A 12,627-nucleotide genomic window follows, 5' to 3' on the forward strand; every position below is an offset into this window, starting at 1 on the left:
AATAAACTCAAGGGAACGAAGGTGTACATCAATGAAAACCTGACGAAACAAAATGCAAGCATTGCATGGAAGGCACGCCAAATAAAAAAAGAAGGAAAGATTGTCAAGACTTGGTCAAAAAACTGCAGGATTTACATCCTGGAAGAAGAGGACGGAAAACCACTTCTCATCAAAACGATGGACAACTTGGGAAAATACGAAGGATCCACCTAAACAACAACACTACTGATGGTAATCATGGATATGGACCCAGATCTATATAAACACTGGAAACAAAACTCAGACTGTGATTATTTTACGGAGACCGATTTAAATGTGAAACCAAGAGTAAAAAAGGTCTGTCATTTATTCATTTTAATTGTTAGGTGGTGGGGTGATTAAGGATTACATTAAATTTAAATTCAAAGTGTTTATTGTCATATGTGCAGTTAGAAACACGATTTTTTTTATATACAATGAAATTACTACCTTGCTTATGAACTAAGATATAATAATGTGTTTATACAAGTTAAATCTAACAGTGGAAAATACAACACTGCCAATAAAACTAACAACAGCAGTTAGAAACACGCTTATGAACTAAGATATATTACATTAAAATACTGCCTTGCTTGTGAACTGGGATGTGGTGATGTGTTTATACAAGTTGGATCTGATCCCATCATCAGACAGTGGAGGATACAACACTGCCAATGGAACTAACAACAGCTGGATTACCCTTGATGTAGAGACAAAACAAGGTGACATTGTGGATGAAAAGGGAAAAACCTTCCAAACACCTTCGAAAGAGGAACTATTCTTGAACTGGAGGAATGCTAACAACGTCTGGCAGGGAACAAGGCCAATACAAACAAAGATAGAGAGGACAACACTGACTACAGATGGACGTTCAGAAGAAATCAAGAATGTTTGACCAGAGAGACATGTAAACCCATGTAAATTTGCGATGGTAAAACAGGGGACGGGACCCGGATAAGCAAACTGCTTCTCTCGTCTCCTTTTTCGGCATGTACAAAAAAAAGAGAAAAAAAAAAAAAAAAAAAAAAAAGTGAATGTAACCATGTCGGAAATAAACTGAATAAATAAATAAAAATAAATAAATATTAGTATAGTCATCGAGATAAACTTCACTATGGAAATCAATCTGAAGACAACGTGTGACTGACGGCAGGGGCCATTTATAGATTCGACCTGAACCTGACCAACCAATCACAGTGCAGCACAGTGCAGTGTGCGTAAAAACGCTCCAATCACGGATCAGAATTTTACAACAAATGTGTTTACTATTTAAATGCAATTAAAATGTCTTCAAATCTTTTTTCAATCATGAAAATCTGATAGAAACAGTTTTTAAACTAAAAGTTAAATGTATAAATTATAAATATTTCCATATTTAAATACATTAAATATAGTTTGATAAAAAAAAAAAAGCGGAAACAAAAAAGAAACACAGAAATGTAATTATTTTATTTATTTGGCAACATTAACTAAAACATAAATATATAACTTATTGCTAGCTAATGCTAGGTTAAAATTAATGTTAGCTTAATGCTAACTCTAAATAATGCTAATGCTAGGTTAATACAATTGCTAGACTAATGCTATGTTAAATAGTTTTTAAACTAAAACATAAATGGATAAATTATCAACTATGTCATTACAAAATAAAGATACAGTAAATACACTGTTGACATGAATAACAATGTTTTAACACTTTTTCAATGTGTGAGAAAAAAAATTAAAAAAAAGAATAATTAAATGAATGTTAAAAATAACAAAAAGGAAAATTTAAAATTACATACAAATCAATTAATATAATTAATTAATTAATTAATAATTATATATTTTAATACATTAAATATAGATTGATAAATAAAAGTGGAAATAAAAAGAAACACAGAAATATTGATTGTTATTTTATTTATTTGGCACCATTAACTAAAACATAGATATATAAATGATCAATTATTAGTCAATACTATATAAAAATACAGTAAATACGCTGTTGACATGAATAACAATGTTTTAACACTTTTTCAATGTGTGAGAAAATAAATAAATTATTAACTAAATAAATGTGAAAAATAACAAAAAGGAACATTAAAAATGACGTACACATCAATTAATATAAGGGGACAAAATTGACAGATATTAAATATTCATATAATATTTATATATTTAAACACATTAAATATAGATTGTTAAATAAAAGTGGAAATAAAAAGAAACACAGAAATATGATTATTTTATTTATTTGCCACCATTAACTAAAACATAAATTTATAAATGATCAACTATGTCAATACTAACTAAGAATACAGTAAATACACTGTTGACATGAATAACTATGTTTTAACACTTTTTCAATGTGTGAGAAAAAAAAATAATACCTAAATAAATTACATACATATTTAATATCTGTCCCTTTTTTTCCCCTTATATTAGTTATTAATTTATGTATTTTCTCACACATTGAAAAAGTGTGAAAACATTGTTATTCATGTCAACAGTGTATTTACTGTATTTTGATTTAGTATTAACATAGATGATGATTTATATATTTGTTGTAGCTTAAAAACTATTTAACATAGCATTAGTCTAGCAATAATGACACAGGAAAATCCTTCGCCATCATACCATTGAACTCTTCATCATCACTCCTCTTCATCACCAGTCCTCCTCTTCATCATCACTCCTCCTCTTCTGTGGAGTTTGCAGGTTCTCATTTCACACATACAATTAAGAACTTTAACTGCTTGGTCTATTCTTTAACCAATTTACACCATTAAACTTTCACATGTTTCAAATATTCATTATCACTCCTCTTCTTCATCACCAATCCTGAAAAAAAACTGTCATCAGTGAGAGGTCCCTAAAATGACAGGAAAATCTTTCACCATTTCTTGGTAAATGCAGTATCTCAGCTGTTTTTACACCAATTTACACCAAATTTGCTCAGGCCAATTCCGAAATCCCCAACAGTGGTATACGTGACCATGGGTTACCGCCCCCGGCCGCTTCATCGGACCCTATGACGCCGCTCACGGCTTTAATTATAATTGTAACTGTAAAGTTGAGATAATTGACATTGTAATTGTAATTGCCATGAAAATGTTATAAAATATTATAATTTAGTACTAAATTAGGGAATCATGTTACAGTTCTATGTACAGTTCTACATATACTGTATGTAGTTAATAATTATTATAATATGTTTCATATAATATTTTCCCACACTTTACCATTTAAAATCTATTAAATCTAGAGTTATAGGGACACAAAAAATGCTCTTACTTCCATACCATAAATATTAAAACCTATAGTATAATTAATTATGAATCCTAACAAGGAAACCAATAGATAGGAAATACATTAGATGTTAAACATTTGTTGTTAGTGTATTTTACAACTGATTTAGGACTCGTTAGCATTAAAGATGCTAACAGAAAGCTAACACAAGAGGAAGGTTAACTTTTATTAAGTTATTTAATTCAGGTTCAGTAATTGTGATTAATTGTAATTAAACATTAGTAATTAAGAACATAATTGTAATTAAGTTTCTGAGGATAAAAAATATTAACATTACATTTTCAATTACAATTCAATTCTAAGTGAAAAATGTAATTGAGGCCAACCCTGCAGCTCAGTAAGAACAGCTGTGTGTGCTGTGTGTCCTATCCTTCAGAATAAAAGTCAACTTCCACGTGGTGGAACCAGTGACCACAGAAGTGTGTGATGATGAAGATGATGGAGAAACACTCCACAGACGTGAGGCCTTTGGTCAGATATGTGCAGCAGGTAATGAAGGAGTCCACGCCCCCTGCTGTCACAGCTGGGAGTTACCATGGAGACGCTTCAGTTCACTTCCCTGGTCCTCTGTAGACTTCACAAACCAGGAACGCTTTCCATTCAAACCAATCCTAGAGCAGTTAAAGGGTGTAAACAAAACCATTAGCCACACCCCCTGTAGGTAATAGTGAGTGAAGGTCTCAGTGAGAATTGAACTCACGACCCCTGGTTTACGAGACCAGTGCTCTAACCTCTGAGCTATGAGGCCCTGTCTGTGACAGCATCGATGATTTTTCTGTTGCAGTCGGGCCACTGTGCAGGACTGTGAGCCCCGACGAAAGACCTGTAGTTAAAAATAATGTATGCTTTAAAAACATTACAATAATGTGTGACTTACATAATATTTAACTTTTTTTTACATAACCCAGATATTGTGTTTTCCTAGTTTAATTCACCTTTTGGTGCTCTCCACACCTGGAGCCACAATCTTCTTCGTAGCGCGGAATCGTCCCTTGCTCAGGCTGGTCTGGTGTCGAGCTGGGTAGACAGTTTTTTTTTTGTCATACTCCCCCAGTTCCTGCCACAGAGCAATGACCTGACTACATTCCTCCTGAGTCAGCGCAAGACGGTGGTCTCTAAGTCCAGCCAAGTAATCAGCCAGATCCTGCACTGCGCCATACCCTTCAATGTTATCAGGGCCAACGCAATCCTAACAAAAACAAAAACAAGAAAAAAGAACCACTGATGACAGCAGTGCACACTCATCAATCCAAGCTATTGCAACTTTTCTTTTTTTTCCTTTAAGGTAAACAACTTCTTACATGGCATGAGGAGGAGTGTGGAGATGGAGTATTTAGAGTAAAACATTTTAAATTTAAAAAAATAAGCAAAACGTGAGATTTTAGAAACAGTTGTGTAAAACTCACTAGACTGTTCTGCAGGAGAAACTGTTTGTGTGGAATGGGGGAGCAGAGCGGTCACAGCAGGTGAAGGAGCTGCAGAAGCTGATGATGAGGCGACATCAATCAATCAATCAATCAATCAATCTTTATTTGTATAGCGCCAAATCATAACCAATGGTATCTCAAGGCACTTTACAGTAGAGCAGTCTTAAGGACGGACTCTTCATTTTATGGATACACACATATGCATATATACGTATATACACATACATATGTATCCCACACCCAACATGAATTCATCATGGCGGCAAGGAAAACCTTCTGTTAAGCAGCAGGAACCTTGTGTGGATCCCATTCCTATGAAGAACAGCCATCCACGTTATGCTGTGTTGGGTGTGTGCAGAGGAAAGGGTGGAGACAGAGTTGTTGAGTCTCTGTAACTCCACACTGAGGATCCCACGGACCTGCAAGACAAAAGCCAGAAGGAGTACAGGAGCAAACACACAAGGGAAGAAGCAGACATAGAGGGAGTGTTTGAAAGAGGAATGGGACCCTCTCCGGTCCCTCTCTAACCTAAATGACCTCTCTCTTAACGCCCTCTCCAACCTAGCATCCCAGACCCCCCGGCAGTCTATGCCTATTGCATCTTAATTATGAGCTATGAGCTGGTTCCTAACTAAAAGCTTTATCAAAGAGGAATGTTTTGAGCCTAACCTTAAAGGTAGAGAGGGCGTCTGCCCCCCAACCCGTGGTTGGTAGACGGTTCCAGAGAAGTGGGGCCTGATAACTGAAAGCTCTTCCTCCTATACTACTTCCAGAGACAAATGGAACAACGAGTAGGCCAGCATTTTGAGAGCGTAGTGTGACTGAGTCACTGGCAACAGAGGGATAACGGGGGGAATGGGAGGCACAAAGGCAGTAGCCTGAGGAGATGGAGCTGCTGAGGAACCAGGTAGTGTTGTGTTCAAGACCGCACTATCCGAGACCAAGACTTGCCCGAGACCAGAATGCACCGAGACCAAGACAAGACCAAGACTTTCGGGAGCCGAGACCGAGTCAAGACCAAGACCGAGACAAGCCGAGACCAAGACCAAGACCATAAACATTTTTTTTCAATTTAAAAAAATATATAAATAAATAAAATTATGGCAAGGTTCAACAGTTAAATAACATTCTCTCTTTAATTTTAGTTTATTTTAAATACATTTGACGGACAAAAAAGGTGCCTGCAAAAACATAACTAAAATATTAAAACTACTACTGCTACTGATAAATTCACAATTATTCTACATATTTGAAAACAAGATTTTTATGTCAGCTGAATGTACAGCAAGTATTTAAAAGCATTTCTGCCAAGAAATAATGATTCTTGATTCTGATTCTTTCAGTTGTTCAGGTTTAACAGGTCACAGATTTCACAAGATATTTTTTTAGTTTGAAAAACAGGTTATTTTTATTAATTCACTTAGTTGATATAGTTTAATTTGGTTACTGTAATGTAACTAGGATATTTAATTAACAAAGGTTTCCAACTGTAACTGTAAAAGTGAAACTTTCTGAAATAAAACTACAAACAAGTTGTCATCAATGTTAAAAACATAGAGCTACAGGTAGATGTGAAACTAAATAAAACAAACCCTAGAACAGTCATGTGACAAATTAATCAATAGTTCTTGTTGAGAATTATTAGGTTCCGATGTCCCAGAATGGGACAGAGGAACCTATTGTTTTCGCTATTATATCGTTTTATTATTATTATACCCCGCCCGCCTTTGATCGCTAATTCGACCCCCTAAAAATGCCCGAAAACTCACCGAAATTTGCACGCACCTCAGGCCTGGCGAAAAATTTGATAATTAGGTGGCGTGAAAAAAAACGGACAGAAAACGCACGCGTAGCGTGCGTTTTCGCCGCCAAAAAAACGATGGAACCGCACGACCGCCAGGTTTGACCGATATGTACGAAAATCGCCACGTGTAGTCTCCGCCCCAGAATGAGCAAAAAGTTACATTGTGACCCCGCCCAAAACCAAACAGGAAGTCAGCCATCTTGGGTCAAAGGTCAAAAATGGCGTTTCGCCCTCGAAACGCATCTGCGCGAACTAGTCTGAGGGGATTCATCCGATTCGCTTAAAACTTGGCAACACCACATAGGACCCATTGAAGATGAAAAGTTATCAAAAGAATTTTCGTATCTGTCACGGTTTGGTCGTGGCGCCGCCACAAAAATGCAATGCTAATTTTCGTTAGCACGCAAAAAATTCCAAATCTCCATAACTCTGACACACAAACTTCAATCAGCTTCAAATTTCACACAAAGGACATGTGCCCAAGCTTGGTCATGACTGCTTTGAAAAATTTCCCATCATGCCTTGTGTTTTCGACCGGTGTCATTTAAGGTCATGTACACGGTTAGCATTTACAGGACGCCGTTCTAGGAAAAAGCTTATAACTCTAGAATGCAAAGTTCAAACTGCTTCATATTTGATACACATGATGACCGTACAGCCATAAACAAAACTCGAGAACCAATTTACCCATAATGCCTTGCGTTCTCAGAGGGCGCCGCTTCTGTGGTCGTCCTACACGAGCAGCTGTAGTGGACAGACGATATGTCGTGTTGACTTCAAAACACTGTAGGATGAACCTACACAGAGGGGAGCAAATTGCTATGGAAGAAAAAACAGACTGTGATCAGTGGGAGGGGCCTATAATGACACGGGAGAATCCTTCGCCATCAGCACGCTATAATAGGAAAATGCTTATAACGCTTCAATGCAAAGTTCAAACTGCTTCATATTTAATACACACGATGATTGTCCATCCATAAACAACGCTCGATGACCAAATTACCCATCATGGCCAGTGGGAGGGGCCTATAATGACACAAGAAAATCCCTCGCCATAACTACGCCGTTATACGAAAACGCTTATAACTCTAGAGTGCAAAGCTCAAACTGCTTCATATTTGATACACACGATCACTGTCCAGAGCTAAACAACAAACGATAACCAATTTACCCACAATGCCTTGCGTTCTCAGAGGGCGCCGCTTCTGTGGTCGTCCTACACGAGCAGCTGTAGCGGAAAGACGATATGTTGTGTTGACTTGAAAACACTGTAGGATGAATCTTATTAGATGGAAGCACATTGCGATGGAAAATATACCAGGCTGTGAAAAGTGGGAGGGGCCTATCATGACACAGGAGAATACTTCGCCATCAGCACGTTGTAATAGGAAAAAGCTTATAACTCTAGAATGCTAAATTCAAACTGCTTCATATTTGATACACACGACGACTGTCCAGCCATAAACAAAACTCCATAACCAATTTACCCATAATGCCTTGCGTTCTCAGAGGGCGCCGCTTCTGTGGTCGTCCTACACGAGCAGCTGTAGCGGACAGACGATATGTCGTGTTGACTTCAAAACACTGTAGGATGAATCTTATTAGATGGAAGCACATTGTTATGGCAAATAAAGCAGGCTGTGAAAAGTAGGAGGGGCCTATAATGACACGGGAGAATCCTTCGCCATCAGCACGCTATAATAGGAAAATGCTTATAACACTTCAATGCAAAGTTCAAACTGCTTCATATTTGATACACATGATGATTGTCCATCCATAAACAACGCTCGATGACCAAATTACCCATCATGGCCAGTGGGAGGGGCCTATAATGACACACGAAAATCCCTCGCCATAACTACGCCGTTATACGAAAACGCTTATAACTCTAGAGTGCAAAGTTCAAACTGCTTCATATTTGATACACACGATCACTGTCCAGAGCTAAACAACAAACGATAACCAATTTACCCACAATGCCTTGCGTTCTCAGAGGGCGCCGCTTCTGTGGTCGTCTTACACGAGCAGCTGTAGCGGTCAGACGATATGTCGTGTTGACTTCAAAACACTGTAGGATGAACCTACACAGAGGGTAGCAAATTGCTATGGAAGAAAAAAAAGGCTGTGATCAGTGGGAGGGGCCTATAATGACACGGGAGAATCCTTCGCCATCAGCACGCTATAATAGGAAAATGCTTATAACGCTTCAATGCAAAGTTCAAACTGCTTCATATTTGATACACACGATGATTGTCCATCCATAAACAACGCTCGATGACCAAATTACCCATCATGGCCAGTGGGAGGGGCCTATAATGACACATGAAATTCCCTCGCCATAACTACGCCATTATACGAAAACGCTTATAACTCCAGAATGCAAAGTTCAAACTGCTTCATATTTGATACACACGATCACTGTCCAGAGCTAAACAACAAACGATAACCAATTTACCCACAATGCCTTGTGTTCTCAGAGGGCGCCGCTTCTGTGGTCGGCCTACACGAGCAGCTGTAGCGGACAGACGATATGTCGTGTTGACTTCAAAACACTGTACGATGAATCTTATTAGATGGAAGCACATAGCTATGGCAAATAGAGCAGGCTGTGAAAAGTGGGAGGGGCCTATCATGACACAGGAAAATCCCTCGCCATAACTACGCCGTTATACGAAAACGCTTATAACTCTAGAGTGCAAAGTTCAAACTGCTTCATATTTGATACACACGATCACTGTCCAGAGCTAAACAACAAACGATAACCAATTTACCCACAATGCCTTGCGTTCTCAGAGGGCGCCGCTTCTGTGGTCGTCCTACACGAGCAGCTGTAGCGGACAGACGACATGTCGTGTTGACTTCAAAACACTGTAGGATGAATCTTATTAGATGGAAGCACATTGCTATGGCAAATAGAGCAGGCTGTGAAAAGTGGGAGGGGCCTATCATGACACAGGAAAATCCTTTGCCATAACTGCGCCGTTATACGAAAACGCTTACAACTCCAGGCCAATTCCCAAGTCCCCAACAGTGGTATACGTGACCGTGGGTTACCGCCCCCGGCCGCTTCATCGGAACCTATGACGCCGCTCGCGGCTTTAATTAGGTTCCGATGTCCCAGAATGGGACAGAGGAACCTATTGTTTTCGCTATTATATCGTTTTATTATTATTATACCCCGCCCGCCTTTGATCGCTAATTCGACCCCCTAAAAATGCCCGAAAACTCACCGAAATTTGCACGCACCTCAGGCCTGGCGAAAAATTTGATAATTAGGTGGCGTGAAAAAAAACGGACAGAAAACGCACGCGTAGCGTGCGTTTTCGCCGCCAAAAAAACGATGGAACCGCACGACCGCCAGGTTTGACCGATATGTACGAAAATCGCCACGTGTAGTCTCCGCCCCAGAATGAGCAAAAAGTTACATTGTGACCCCGCCCAAAACCAAACAGGAAGTCAGCCATCTTGGGTCAAAGGTCAAAAATGGCGTTTCGCCCTCGAAACGCATCTGCGCGAACTAGTCTGAGGGGATTCATCCGATTCGCTTAAAACTTGGCAACACCATATAGGACCCATTGAAGATGAAAAGTTATCAAAAGAATTTTCGTATCTGTCACGGTTTGGTCGTGGCGCCGCCACAAAAATGCAATGCTAATTTTCGTTAGCACGCAAAAAATTCCAAATCTCCATAACTCTGACACACAAACTTCAATCAGCTTCAAATTTCACACAAAGGACATGTGCCCAAGCTTGGTCATGACTGCTTTGAAACATTTCCCATCATGCCTTGTGTTTTCGACCTGTGTCATTTAAGGTCATGTACACGGTTAGCATCAACAGGACGCCGTTCTAGGAAAAAGCTTATAACTCTAGAATGCAATGTTCAAACTGCTTCATTTTTGATACACACGATCACTGTCCAGAGCTAAACAAGAAACGATAACCAATTTACCCACAATGCCTTGCGTTCTCAGAGGGCGCCGCTTCTGTGGTCGTCCAACACGAGCAGCTGTAGCGGACAGACGATATGTCGTGTTGACTTCAAAACACTGTACGATGAACCTACACAGAGGGGAGCAAATTCCTATTGAAGAAACAACAGACTGTGGTCAGTAGGAGGGGCTTATAATGACACACGAAAATCCCTCGCCATAACAACGCCATATATACGAAAACGCTTATAACTCTAGAGTGCAAAGTTCAAACTGCTTCATATTTGATACATACGATCACTGTCTAGAGCTAAACAACAAACGATAACCAATTTACCCACAATGCCTTGCGTTCTCAGAGGGCGCCGCTTCTGTGGTCGTCCAACACGAGCAGCTGTAGCGGACAGACGATATGTCGTGTTGACTTCAAAACACTGTAGGATGAATCTTATTAGATGGAAGCACATTGCTATGGAAAATAAACCAGGTTGTGAAAAGTGGGAGGGGCCTATCATGACACAGGAGAATCCTTCGCCATCAGCACGCTGTAATAGGAAAAAGCTTATAACTCTAGAATGCAAAGTTCAAACTGCTTCATATTTGATAAACACTATCACTGTTCAGAGCTAAACAACAAAAGATAACCAATTTACCCACAATGCCTTGCGTTCTCAGAGGGCGCCGCTTCTGTGGTCGTCCAACACGAGCAGCTGTAGCGGACAGACGATATGTCGTGTTGACTTCAAAACACTGTACGATGAACCTACACAAAGGGGAGCAAATTCCTATTGAAGAAACAACAGACTGTGGTCAGTGGGAGGGGCCTAAAATATCACTGGAAAATTCTTCGCCATCTGTGGTCGTCCAACACGAGCAGCTGTAGCGGACAAACGATATGTCTTGTTGACTTCAAAACACTGTAGGATGAACCTACACAGAGGGGAGCAAATTCCTATTGAAGAAACAACAGACTGTGGTCAGTGGGAGGGGCTTATAATGACACACGAAAATCCCTCGCCATAAGTACGCCGTTATACGAAAACGCTTACAACTCCAGAATGCAAAGTTCAAAGTGCTTCATATTTGATAGACATGATGACCGTACAGCCCCAAACAACAAACGATAACCAATTTACCCACAATGCCTTGCGTTCTCAGAGGGCGCCGCTTCTGTGGTCATCCAACACGAGCAGCTGTAGCGGACAGACGACATGTCGTGTTGACTTCAAAACACTGTAGGATGAACCTACACAGAGGGGAGCAAATTCCTATTGAAGAAACAACAGACTGTGGTCAGTGGGAGGGGCTTATAATGACACACGAAAATCCCTCGCCATAACAACGCCATATATACGAAAACGCTTATAACTCTAGAGTGCAAAGTTCAAACTGCTTCATATTTGATACATACGATCACTGTCCAGAGCTAAACAACAAACGATAACCAAAAACACCCACAATGCCTTGCGCTCTCAGAGGGCGCCGCTTCTGTGGTCGTCCAACACGAGCAGCTGTAGCAGACAGACGATATATCGTGTTGACTTCAAAACACTGTAGGATGAATCTTATTAGATGGAAGCACATTGCTATGGCAAATAGAGCAGGCTGTGAAAAGTGGGAGGGGCCTATCATGACAGGAAAAGCCTTCGCCATCAGCACGCTGTAATAGGAAAAAGCTTATAACTCTAGAATGCAAAGTTCAAACTGCTTCATTTTTGATACACACGATCACTGTCCAGAGCTAAACAACAAACGATAACCAATTTACCCACAATGCCTTGCGTTCTCAGAGGGTGCCGCTGCTGTGGTCGTCCAACACGAGCAGCTGTAGCGGACAGACGATATGTCGTGTTGACTTCAAAACATTGTAGGATGAACCTACACAGAGGGGAGCAAATTCCTATTGAAGAAACAACAGACTGTGGTCAGTGGGAGGGGCTTATAATGACACACGAAAATCCCTCGCCATAACAACGCCATATATACGAAAACGCTTATAACTCTAGAGTGCAAAGTTCAAACTGCTTCATATTTGATACATACGATCACTGTCCAGAGCTAAACAACAAACGATAACCAATTTACCCACAATGCCTTGCGTTCTCAGAGGGCGCCGCTTCTGTGGTCGTCCAACACGAGCAGCTGTAGCGGACAG

General features: G+C 39.9%; 1 non-coding gene across 1 annotated transcript; it reads right to left on the reverse strand.

Moving 5' to 3' along the window:
* Window positions 1-3,984: 3,984 nt before the first annotated feature.
* trnat-cgu (transfer RNA threonine (anticodon CGU)) lies at window positions 3,985-4,057 on the reverse strand. Its single transcript has one exon. It is a non-coding gene; the product is annotated as a tRNA-Thr (tRNA).
* Between the last annotated feature and the right edge of the window lie 8,570 nt (window positions 4,058-12,627).

The sequence above is a fragment of the Gouania willdenowi genome, unplaced genomic scaffold, assembly GCF_900634775.1.
Source record: "Gouania willdenowi unplaced genomic scaffold, fGouWil2.1 scaffold_280_arrow_ctg1, whole genome shotgun sequence".
NCBI lineage: Eukaryota > Metazoa > Chordata > Actinopteri > Blenniiformes > Gobiesocidae > Gouania > Gouania willdenowi.